This window comes from Meriones unguiculatus, chromosome 8 (assembly GCF_030254825.1).
Source record: "Meriones unguiculatus strain TT.TT164.6M chromosome 8, Bangor_MerUng_6.1, whole genome shotgun sequence".
Classification (NCBI taxonomy): Eukaryota; Metazoa; Chordata; class Mammalia; order Rodentia; family Muridae; genus Meriones; species Meriones unguiculatus.
The window spans coordinates 35,137,673-35,149,831 of record NC_083356.1 but is presented as its reverse complement, the minus strand read 5'-3'; the positions used below and the strand labels follow the sequence as shown (position 1 = coordinate 35,149,831).

General features: G+C 39.6%; 1 long non-coding RNA gene across 1 annotated transcript in view; it reads left to right on the top strand.

Moving 5' to 3' along the window:
- Positions 1-209: 209 nt before the first annotated feature.
- The window catches only part of LOC132655819 (uncharacterized), an 83,307-nt gene continuing 71,357 nt past the window's right edge, over positions 210-12,159 (top strand). The window contains exon 1 of the long non-coding RNA XR_009593694.1: positions 210-564. This is a non-coding gene — a long non-coding RNA (uncharacterized LOC132655819). The remainder of the gene's footprint in view (positions 565-12,159) is intronic.

Here is a 12,159-nt window from a genome sequence, read left to right as displayed (position 1 = left end):
AGCTGGGTAATTTTCCGGGGACCTTTTCAGGTTGGGGGTGAGCTGAGTGCTCTGAGATCAGACCCGCCGTTTCTATCTCTGGTGGCGAATCAGGCGCGCAGGCAGGCAGGGCTCTGTGCCGGAACCTGGGTCCCTGGCTCTGGCTCCGGGCTGGCTCCTGGGGTGCCCGTGGAACCTGCCCGAGTCTTTTCCAGGGGATGTCTGGGTGACCTAAGGCCGGTCCCAATCGTTTCCTGTACCCTGGGGTTATCTCTCGATTCAAAATTCCAGTCTCTGATAGTGTGGTGCCCAAGGTTCAGTCTGGGACCGGGACCAGAGACACTGGCTTGTGGCTCTGGGCTGGGGCTGGGGCTGGCGGCCGGCAGCCAAGCGTCTGGCGGAACCGGGGTCTCTTCCGCGGTTTAGCCGGGTGAGTTAAAAGCTGATTGAATCCCCCACCGTGGGGGGAGGGGCAAGATGGCGGCGCCGGGAGGACTCTCATTCTGAGCAGCAGCACAACAGGATCAGCACAGTGAACAGCAATCAGAACTCTCGGCCATAAAACACAGTCATTGTGTTTCCCAGGTGAGAGGATACCCCACGGTGGGGGATTCAATCAGTTTTTTTTTTTAATTTGTATTTCAGTTTATTTATTTTACATCCCAAGAATGACCCCTTCTTTTTCTCCTCCAAGTCCCTTCCTTCCTCTCCTTTCCCCTTCCCCTCTCCCTTTCCCTCCAGAAAAGGGGAGCCCCTCACCACCTATTAGCCCTCCCCAACACAGCAAATTACATCTGATCTTGCTGTGAAGACTGGGCAATTAAGTAAATAGGAACCTGGTCTCTTCTTGGAGAAATATAGATGTGACAGTAGTGTGGGAATTTCAGAAAGAAGAGGTCTATAACGAAAAACAATTCAAAGGGAAAGAAGGGAGGAAAAGGGGGAAAGGAGAAAAATGAAATGGAAGAGAAAGGGCTTGAGAGCTCTAGTATTTTGTCTTCATAAACTTACTCGCAGATAAATATTTGTTTAAATTTAGATATATATGAAAGCTCTTATTGGAAATATCAATGTTACAAATAAGTGCTAAATGCAAGATGGCATTAATTTTATTATGTAACAGGTCCCAAAGGAAATAGTAATTATTGTTATCTTTGCCTCAGAATTTTTCTAGTAATGTTTTCAATGGCAGAGGGGAATAGGCATTACTTAGACTATTAGACTGTATCTATACAAGTACTAATTTTGAGTTCAACTACATCCTAAGCAGAACAGGAAAACTGATCAACTAATTTTTAAATAGTGATTGGACACCCAGCCTATGTCACTACTGCATTTGGTGTGGAGAAAAAAATAAATAAATATGGCAATTGATGTATATGCTTGTGACAAGTCCTTAATTGATTTGAGTCCTGTCAATGGCCAGTAAAAATACAGACAATTTTTGGTTGTAATTGTTCACAGGGCAAAGATAAATCTGGAAGTAGCAACAAACTGTGCCCAAGCATTTGGGAATTAAGCTGAGAGAGACTTAAGAGCTTTCAAGGGCTTCATAGTATTTCATTGGATTTATTTGCTACATGTTGATTTATCTGTCAGTGGACCTTTAGGTTGTTTCTACATCTTTGCAAATAAAACTACGATGAGCTCAGTTGCAGGCAAAGTTCTGAGATCCTAACTTCAATGATTTTCATTTTTTTTTCAAAAGAACACTTGCAGAAATAGATAATAGTTCTTGTTTGTTTTGTTTTGTTTTTTGAGGTACCTCTATATTCTTTTATACAACTGTGCCTTTTATTTTACAATGTACAAAATGGTGGCAATTTCTTCCATGACTCCAACTTTTACAGAATTTTTGTCTTTCTTTTACAGAATTTTTTCCTTTCTTTCTTTTTCTTTCTTCCTTCCTTCCTTCCTTCCTTCCTTCCTTCCTTTCTTTCTTTCTTTCTTTCTTTCTTTCTTTCTTCCTTTCTTTCTTTCTGTCTTTCTCTTTCTTTCTTTTCAAAATTGAAAGCCTCTAGCGGAGTGAGATAGAATATTAGTTATTGTATTGACTTTAGTTTCTGTCATACTAGAACTGTTAAATATCTTTTCTTATAAGCCTTGTCTTTTATAATGCCTATCCAAATATGCTGTTGATTTTTATTTGGGTTATTTTATCTGTTCTACCATTGAGTTTTGATGGCCTGTGTATTATTGAAATTAATCTTTATCAGATATATCATTTCCAGATAGTCTCTTCCATTCCTTAGATTTGTTTCAACTATTCAATATCCACAGAAAAAAAATTCAATCATTTTCAACAAATACCACATAGCCAAATAATAGTATTTTCCTGGGATGGAGGAAGGAAGCCATGAATAAGTACAAAGCTGTGATTGTATATGAGTAATTCTCAGGGCTTTGCTCTAAAACATAGATAACAATAGTAGCTTGTATTTAATTTTAAAATATTTTATGTGTTCTTTGAGAATCTTATACATGTATACAATGGGTTATGATAATATTCATCCCCCATTTCTCCTCTCCAACTTCCCCCCAAAACTTATAATATGCCACCTTTTAATTTTTTATTGTTTTGTATTCTTTTGTTCTTTATTATTATTATTATTTATTACTATTTATTAACATTGTATCCTGACTATAGCCCCCTCCCTCATCTCTCCCCAGTCCACCTCCCTCCCTCTTCTAGCTCTATGTCCGTTCCCTAGTCCACTGATAGGGAAGGTCCTCCTAGCTTATCAGGTCTCACCAGGACTATCTGGGTCCTCTTTCTCTGTGCCCTTATTAGGCACCTAACCAGGGGAAGGTGATCAAAGAGACAGCCACTGAGTCCATGTCAGAGACAGCCCCTGTTACCCACAGGCTACATCTAAGCAGGGTGGTCTAGGTCCTCTCCATTCATAGCCATTGGTTGATGCATCAGTCTTTGCAGGATGCCCTGAGACTAGATTTTTTTTTTTTTTTTGGCTCTGTTGGTCTCCTTGGAAAGCTCCTGTCCACATCATGTCTTTCTGTCTTCCCCTTCTTCTCTAAGAATCCCTGCACTCTGCCCAAAGTTCGGCTATGAGTCTCAGCATCTGCTTCTATACCCTGCCAGGTAGAGTGTTTCAAAAGACCCTATAGAAGGCTCCTGTCCTGTTCCTGTCTTTTGCTTCTGATGTCTATCCTTTTTGCCCTTCTAAATGAGGATTAGGCCTCTTACCTGGGGTCCTCCTTATTGTTTAGCTTCTTTAGGACTACAGATTTTAGTGCTGCCAGTATCTGCATATGTGTGGGGCCATCCACTAGAGTAAAGGAAACCTCCCAGTATCCATGTTACCACAGAAAACTGGAATCCATTTTATCAATTGCCAATAGCCTCTTACCTAGGGGTGAGGCCTTGTGAGCACCTCCTCCATTTATGCTAAAAGTTTGACTGACTTGATATTTTTCTATAAATCAATACACACATTTTTACTTTTTCTTTTAGTTTTTGAGGCTGTAATATAATTGCATCATTCCCCAATTCCTTCCATCTCTCCAAACTTTTCCATATAAATTTCCTTATTAATGTTCAAACTAACAGCTTTTGATTTCATTAATTACTATTACATGAGTATATGTATATTCTTAGATCTCATGGTATGTGTTCTTACTTCAAGAGTTTCAAGAAATCCTTTAGATATCATATGTGTGTTTATTACTTATATTTCAGTGATAACAACATGAGCATTTACATATATCCAAACCTTCTAAATTGTACATATTAACTATATATAGTTATTTAACATATATGTATATAAAACATGTTTTTAAATAAAAGTCATACTTCAAAAATGACAAACAAAATTTACATACATAAAACCAGGTTTAATAAGGATATTTATTAATCAACTAACAGTTGAACAGTTATTATTTGAACAGTTATTATTCACCGCTTAGATGGGAAAAGGGAAGAGAGAAGACACCACATAAAGAGAAAGGAGGAAGAGGGGGAGGAGGAGGAGGAGAATGAAGAGGGTAGAAGAAGAAGCCATTAATGGAGTTAGGACTATAGCCAGGTAACGCATCATTTACCTAGTATGTACAAGACCTTGGATTCCATCCCCAGCATACTTCTCTGGAAGAAACTCATCTACATATGATAAAGAATCCATTTTTTTCCCTCAGCAAATTTCATCATCTAAACAGTGCAACTAAATCTGTGCCTCTGCTTGACAGTCTAAACCCTTGCCTCTCAGTACATTCTTTAAACACTCCATCTCTGTGAAGGTTCAGGTTACAAGCTTTTTCTTGTACCTTCTCTTATCTCAGCTTTTTCAGGCATTCATATTCCTCACAAAGTTCTCCAGACTTGCTTAATTAGATTGGTGATCTGAATATAAACTCCTGCCCGGAAAGCTAAGGAATAGGAGCTGTTATGGGAAACAAAAATGGAGTGATGTGTGATGTGTCTGTATCATCTTCGAGAACGTTCTTCATCCTCTGAATCCAAGAGATGTTCTGGCTACAAATTATCTTCTCTGTTTTAACTAATCTAATCATAGTTTTAATCAACAGGATTATTTTCCTTTTCTTTCACTTCATAGACCAAAGGAGTTTCTATTCCTTTATATCAAAGAGGTGTCAAATGAATATTTATTTTGATCGTAAGATTCTGGGCTGACTACCACTGTGAATAAAAGAGAAGTCTGTCCAGTCCCTCTAGAGCTATAAATATCCAGAAGGATCTTCCCAATTCTTCTACCTGGCTGCCTGAATTCATCTCACCAAACTTCATTGCCTATACCTTTTTCAAACACTGCCATTTATAGTCTCCATCACCAATTTTATATTCGACAGGATATTATACATCATAAGATTTTTCTCTTCTGCCCACATGCAGTACTAGTGCATTCAGGACAGATTTCTGGTACACATTTCTACTATTTCTGTAATGTAAGCAATAAAACTACCCCAAATTTACACACTCAAAGTATCAGACTTGAAATTGAAATCTGGATATGTGGGATTTGGAGCCAATGTACTACTTGCTATTTCAAAGTCTATGTATTGACATATGAGCCATTAGGGAATTAAATGGTGGTTTTTAATTAATGGTCATATTGGCAAACTGTCTCCTCAGTGTATGCCCATATATTTGTGTTCCTTTTAACCCTGTTCATAAAACTTCTTTTACAGTGAGTGATAATAAGCATAGAGACACATAACTTGTCAGAGTTCTGAGAATAAATGACCATGAGCGCTCACTATTAGATGAGTCATCTGTATCAACCTCCCCTCACCCCAGGCTTAAGCTGCGTCTTGGAAGATTGAACAGAAAGCATGTCAGTGCCAGAGCATGAAGAGGAGAGATGTGAAATTCTGGTAATGACATGACTGATGCACACACCAACTCACAACAGCTATGGGTGCTTCCAAAAGATTTACCCAGGATGAAAATAGCCAAAGTTTTACTGTGAGTGGTAAAGCAGCTTTTGGGGTCCATCCCTAGATGGGAAGCTATGTCAGTGGCTGGCTACTGAGGGAGGAAGAGTCATTTCTTTTTACTAATATAACTTCTGGTTGGTTGCCCAGGCCCTGGTAGATGGCCCCATACCTATTAATACATGGTTAGTTCTAACTGGTGTCAGGGGCCTATTATTAATGACAATAATAGTAAGAAAACATGAAGTTAGGAGGGAGCTGGATCTCAAATTTTATTTATGAAGTAGAATTAAACAAACTATATTTTAAAGTATAACAGTTAAAAATTTTAAATGGAAAATGTATAGAAATTTCTTCATATATGAAAGGAGTGGAATGGTGAGTGGATAATATATACTGTGTTAACGCCTGAAACATCATTTTTAGGCAAGAATAAAAAAAGGGACAAAACAGTTTTCAAGAGAGGCACTTCAGTTATGTTTTCCTATCTACAAAGAAAAAAAAGAAAACTGTAACTAATATATAAAAAGAGGAACATGTACAAAACAGAAAGAAAGGTCAGAGAGATGATGAGTAAAAATGAGTAGAGCATCCTAAGGATACCCAGGGGAGGACTGTAGGAAGGCAAAGAGGAGCTGATTAGCGAAGTGTTCCAAAGAGAACAGATGAGGGGTGGATATCCACAGAGAACAGTCAGACTGGGAGAAATGCTAAATAATTTCTGGATGTCTTGGGCTGTGATTAAAGCATACTTTCCCATTTCTAAATGATCCATATCTCTCACTGGAGCTGTTTTCAGGATTATAGAATTTCCTTGAAAAATGGTAATAATACTGTAATGCCTTTATTCACATTGTGGGGAAATAAAGTCACTCAGAGTTCTCCACTTTCTTCCTGAGAACTTAATATTCCATCGTGGTGGGATTCAAATAGAGAATCCATAGTCTGAAGACTCATGAACTAAAGGGACTATATATTAATACATGGTGGTAATTTAACAAACTGAATCCACCGTAGCCTGAAAAAATGTGCGTATTACCTTGAAAGCAAAAGATCCTCAATGTTGCTCTAAAAATAAATAAAAATGCATAAAATGTCATATAGCATAATTTTCTCTCAGCATGAGGTATTGTTTTTATAATATACTCAATTTATATTCCAATTATAGCCCCCTTCCTCATTTCCTCCCAGCCCCACTCTCCCTCCATCTTATCTGCCTATTCCCCTCTCCTAATCCACTAAAAGTGGGAGTCTTCCTCCCCTACTATCTGACCTTAATCTATCAAATCTCATCAGTATCCTCTTCCTCTGTGGGCTGGCAAGGACACCCCAACAGTGAGAAAGTGATCAAAGAGTAGGCAAGGAGATTGTGTCAGAGACAGCAACCACTCCCCTTACTATGGATCTCACAAGGAGACTGAGCTGCCTATAGGCTATATCTGAACAGGGGGTCTAGGTTGCTTGAGCATAATCCTTGGTTGATGCATCAGTCTCTGTTTGCCTTGTTGCTCTCCTTGTGGAGCTACTGATGCCTCCATGTACTTCCATCCCCATCTTCTACCATAAGCCTCTCTGGACTCGGTCCAAAGTTTGGTTGTGGGTCTCTGTATCACTTTGATCCCCTGTTGGGTAGAGTCTTTAAGAAGACATCTACGGTAGACTCCCATCCTGTTCCCTCTCTTCTGACACTTCAGGTGGCTATCAGTTTGCCTTGCTAATGAGAATTAAGCATCCTTCCTAAGGTCCTACTTGTTGTTTAGCTTCTTTAGGTCTCTAGATCTTAGAATGTTTGTCCTATATTATATGGCTAACATCTGCTTATAAGTGAGTGTATGCCATGCACGTCTCTCTGGTTTCTGGTTCTCACTCATGATGATCTTTTCTAGTTCCATTCATTTGCTCATAAATTTCATGATTTTTTTAAATAGCTAAGCAGCATTCCATTGTGTAAATGTGCTACAATTTCTGTATCACTTCTTTGGTTGAAAGACATATAGGTTGTTTTCAGATTCAAGCTATTACAAATAAAGCTGCTATGAACACAGCGGAGTGAATGTCCTCGTTGTATGGCGGAGCACCTTTTGTGTATATGTCCAGGAGTGATATACCTGGGTCTTTTTTAAAATTAGTTAATTTTTAAATTCATTACAATTTATTCATTTTATATCCCAGCTGTAGCTCCCTCCCTCAGCTCCTCCCAATCCCACTCCCTTCCTTTTTCTCCTCCCATGTCCCTCCCCCAGTCCACTGATAGGGGCCATCCTCCCCTTCCATCTGACTCTAGCCTATCAGGTCTCATCAGGACTGGCTGCACTGTCTTCTTCTGTGGCTATGAGTCTCAGCATCTGCTTTGATATCCTGCTGGGCAGAGTCTTTCAGAGGCCCTCTGTGATAGGCTCCTCTTCCAATGTCCATCTCATTTGCTTGTATGAGTGAGGATTGAACATCTTACCCAGGGTCTTCCTTCTTGCTTAACTTATTTAAAACTACTCCCAAGTTTCTGAAAAAGTGTCAGATAGTTTTCCAAAGGGGTTGTACAAGTTTGTACTCACAGCAGCAATGGAAGAGGGTTCCTCATCTTCCACATCCTCCAGCATGTGTTGTCATTTGAGTTTTTTATCTTAGCCATTCTAATGGGTGTAAGATGGATTCTCAGAGTCATATTGATTTTCATTTCTCAGATGACTAAGGAAGATTAGCATTTCTTTAAGTATTTCTCTACTTAAGTGTTGTTATTTTGATGGGAATTGCATTGAATCTTTAGATTGCTTTTGGTAGGTTGACCATTTTTACTCTGTTAATCCTACCAAGTCATGAGCATGGGAGAGCTTTCCATTTTCTGAGATCTTTTTCAATTTCTGTCTTCAGTGACTTGAAGTTTGTTTGTTTGTTTGTTTGTTTGTTTGTTTTTCATACAAGCCTTTCCCTTGCTTGGCTAGAGTTACACCAAAATACTTTATGTTTCTTTGTGGCTATTGTGAAGGTTGTTGTTTCTCTAATTTTTTTCTGAACCCATTTGTCTATTATATACAAGAGGGCTATTGATTTTTTTTAATTAATTTTATATCCAGCCACAATTCTTTACAGACCTTGAAGGAAAAATTCTCAACTTCATATGGAAAAACAAAAACCCAGAATAGCAAAAACAAACTTCTACAATAAAAAATCATCTGGAGGTATCTGCATCCCTGATCTATACTATAGAGCAACAGTAATAAAAAAAATGCATGGTACTGGCATAGAAACAGGCTGGTGAATCAATGGAATCAAAATGAGACCCAGAAATAAAGCCACATACCAATAGACACCTGATTTTTGACAAAGATGTCAAAGCCATGCAATGGAGAAAAGATAGCATGTTCAACAAATGGTGCTGGTCTAACTGGATGACCACATGCAGAAAATGCAAATAGACCAATATATATCATCCTGCACAAAATTAAAGTCCAAGTGGATCAAAGACCTCAACATAAAACCAGATACACTAAATCTGTTGGAAGAAAAATTGGGAAAGAGCCTTGAACTAATTGGCACAGGAGACAACTTCCTGAGTAGAACACCAATAGCTCAGGCTCTAAGATCAACAACTAATAAATGGGACCTCATAAAACTGAAAAACTTCTGTAAAGCAAAGGACACTGTTAACAGAACAACAACAACAACAACAACAACAACAAAAAAAAAAAAACCAAAAACAGTGTACAGGTTGGGAAAAGAGCTTCAATAACCCTTCATCTGACAGAGGGCTAATATCCAAAATATATAAAGAACCCAAGAAATTAAACTCCACCAAACCAAATAATCCAATTGAAACCTAAATCAGGGTAGGTTCCTGAGAGGACATGAAGGGGACTCAAGCAGAAACTCCTCATAGCAGAGGTTATAGATACTGTAGAGGACGCCCTCTAACTAGACAGGACTTATAGTGGAGGGAGAGGAAGACCAAACCACCCACAAGTAATTTGACCCAAAATTTATCCTGCCTATGAGATGTGCAGGATAAAGATAATGAGGAGGTGGAGGGAATGCCCAAACAATGCTGATCCCAACCAAAGACACACCTTATCAGAAAGTGCCAAGCCCTGGCACTATGAATATTACTCTGTTAAACTTGCAGACAGGAGCTTGACAGATTTGTCCTCTGAGAGGCACTACCCAGCAGAGCCTCAAAACAGATGTTGAGACTCACAGCCAAACATTGGACAATGAATAGGAAGTGGAAAACTGGGAGGAAAGAGAAAAAGATCAGGAGGTGACAGGAGCGCCACAAGAAAACCAACAGAGCCAACTAACAAGGGCCCAGAGGGGCTTGCTGAGATTGAAGTGTCCACCAAGTACTATCAATGAACTGGATCTAGCCCTCCTACAAAGATGTAGCAGATGGGCAGGTTAGACTTCATGAAGGTCCTCTAGTGAAAAAAGTGGGGACTGCATTGGACATGGACTCACTAGCTCTTTGATCACTTTCCCCTGGATGGACTTCCTTGCCAGGCCATAGGGGAAGATGACATGCTCAGTCCTGATGTAACTTGATGAGCTGGAGGAGGAGCTCCCCTTTTCTGAGGAATAGGTGAGAAAGGAGGGGGAAGGAGGGTGGAGTTATAAGGGAAGGGGAGATGGGTCTACACCAGGATGTAAAGTGAAGAAAAAATAAATTAGTTAAAAAAAGTGGAGAACAGAGCTAAACAGAAAATTTCAACATAGGAATATTGAATGGAGGAGAAACATGTAAAGAAATGCTCAACATTCGTAGTTATCAGGAAAATGCAAATCAAAATGACCCTGAGATTCCATCTTTTACCCATCAGAATGGCTAAGATCATAAACTCAAGGGTTAGCACATGCTGGAGAGTATGTGGAGAAAGTGAAACATTTCTCCATTGCTGTTGGGAGTGCAGACTTGTACAACTGCTTTGGAAATCAATCTGGGGCTTTCTCAGAAAATTGGGGAGTAGCGCTTCCTCAAGACTCAGCTGGGCATATACCTGAAAGATGCTCCACCATTCAGTTTGTACATTTGCTTAACTATGTTCATAGCAGCTTTATTTATAATAGCCAGAATCTGAAAACAGTCTAGATATCCCTGAACTGAAGAGTGGATACAGAAATTGTAGTACATTTACATGATGGAATACTACTCAGCTGTTAAAAACAAGAAAATTATGGAATTTGTAGGCAAATGGATGGAACTAGAAAAGATCATCCTGAGTGAGGTAACCCAGAACCAGAAAGACAGGCATGCTATATAGTTGCTTATAGTAGATATTAGCCATATAATATAGGATAACCATAGAAAAAATCTACAGACCTAAAGAAGCTAAACAATAAGTAGGACCCTAGGGAGGATGTTTAAATCTCTTGCAAACTAGATAGATACCAGATTCAGTGGAAGAGGGGGAACAGGATAGGGACCTACCATAGAGGTCCTCTGAAAACTCCACTGAGCAGGTTATCAAAGCAGATGCTGAAACTCACAGCCAAACGTTGGGCAGAGCACAGAGAATTTTATGGAAGAGTGGGAAGATAGTAGGACACAGAGGGACCTGGAGGTCCTTAAGAAGACCAACAAAGCTATAAAATTTGAACCCAGGGGCTCCTGCAGAAACTGATGCACCAACTAAGGACCATGCATGGAGACAACCTAGATCTCCTGCTCAGAAGTAGCCAACTGGCAGCTCAGTCTCTATGTGGGTCCTTGAGTAAGGGAGGCACAGTCTGCCTCTGTCACAGTCTGAGCTCAGTTGGTGCTCTTTGATCATTGCCCCTGGCAATGTGGGCTTGACAGGCCACAGAGGAAGAGGGCCCAGATATTCCTGACGAGCTAGGGTCAGAATGTAGGGGAAAATAAATCACCCTTTAAGTTGACTAGTGGAAGGGGATAGGGGGAAAGAGGGAGGGAGAGTAGAACTGGGAGGAGATGAGGAAGGGGGCTACAATTGGGATATAAAATTAATAAATTATTGTTGCTTGGTCAGTGTTGCCATCTTGAATCCTCTGTAAGAAGTATTATAACAATCAGCTAGGATTACAGTGAGTATATTCATGTGAAATCAACCATTGATAAACAAGTTAGGTGAACACATACCCACTGCTGATGACACCGGTTTCATACCTCTCTTGCCTCATACCAGTTTTATTAAATGGCTTCACTCCTCTGTGACTATGTCATCCCCTCATTTGCATCTTCTACCACACATATCGTCTCTCATTCTCTTCATTCTCAACTGCTACACAAGCTTTACTTCTATCAAGAGTAGGAGAAATGTTCTAAACTATATCCCATTCTGTTTCCATCCAGAAAATATATTCTTATACTAACACAGACTCAGGATAGTAATATAAAACATGTTGCTCATTATTGAAGGCTATAACATAATTTATTCATGGGAACCTTCATATCTTCTCAAGAATAATTGAAGTACATGTGTTTTAGTTATAGTTAGTATTAATGAGATAAAACACCATAACCAAAATGTTGGGGAGGAAAGGATTTGTTTGACTTATACTTATTTAACATTCTTCATCATCTAAGGAAGCGAAGACAGAAATGCAAACAGGGCAGGAGTAATCTGGAGGCAGGAGCTGATGCAGAGGCTATGGTGGGATGCTGCTTGCTGGCTTGCTTCCCATGGCTTCCTCAGACTGCTTTCTGTGGGACCTCGGAACTTCTACCTAAGAGTGGAACAACCCGCCATGGTCTGGTCCATCTCCCATTGATTACTAGAAAAGACAATGCCCTATAGCTCTGCCTACCAACTCCCCCAAAAGCAC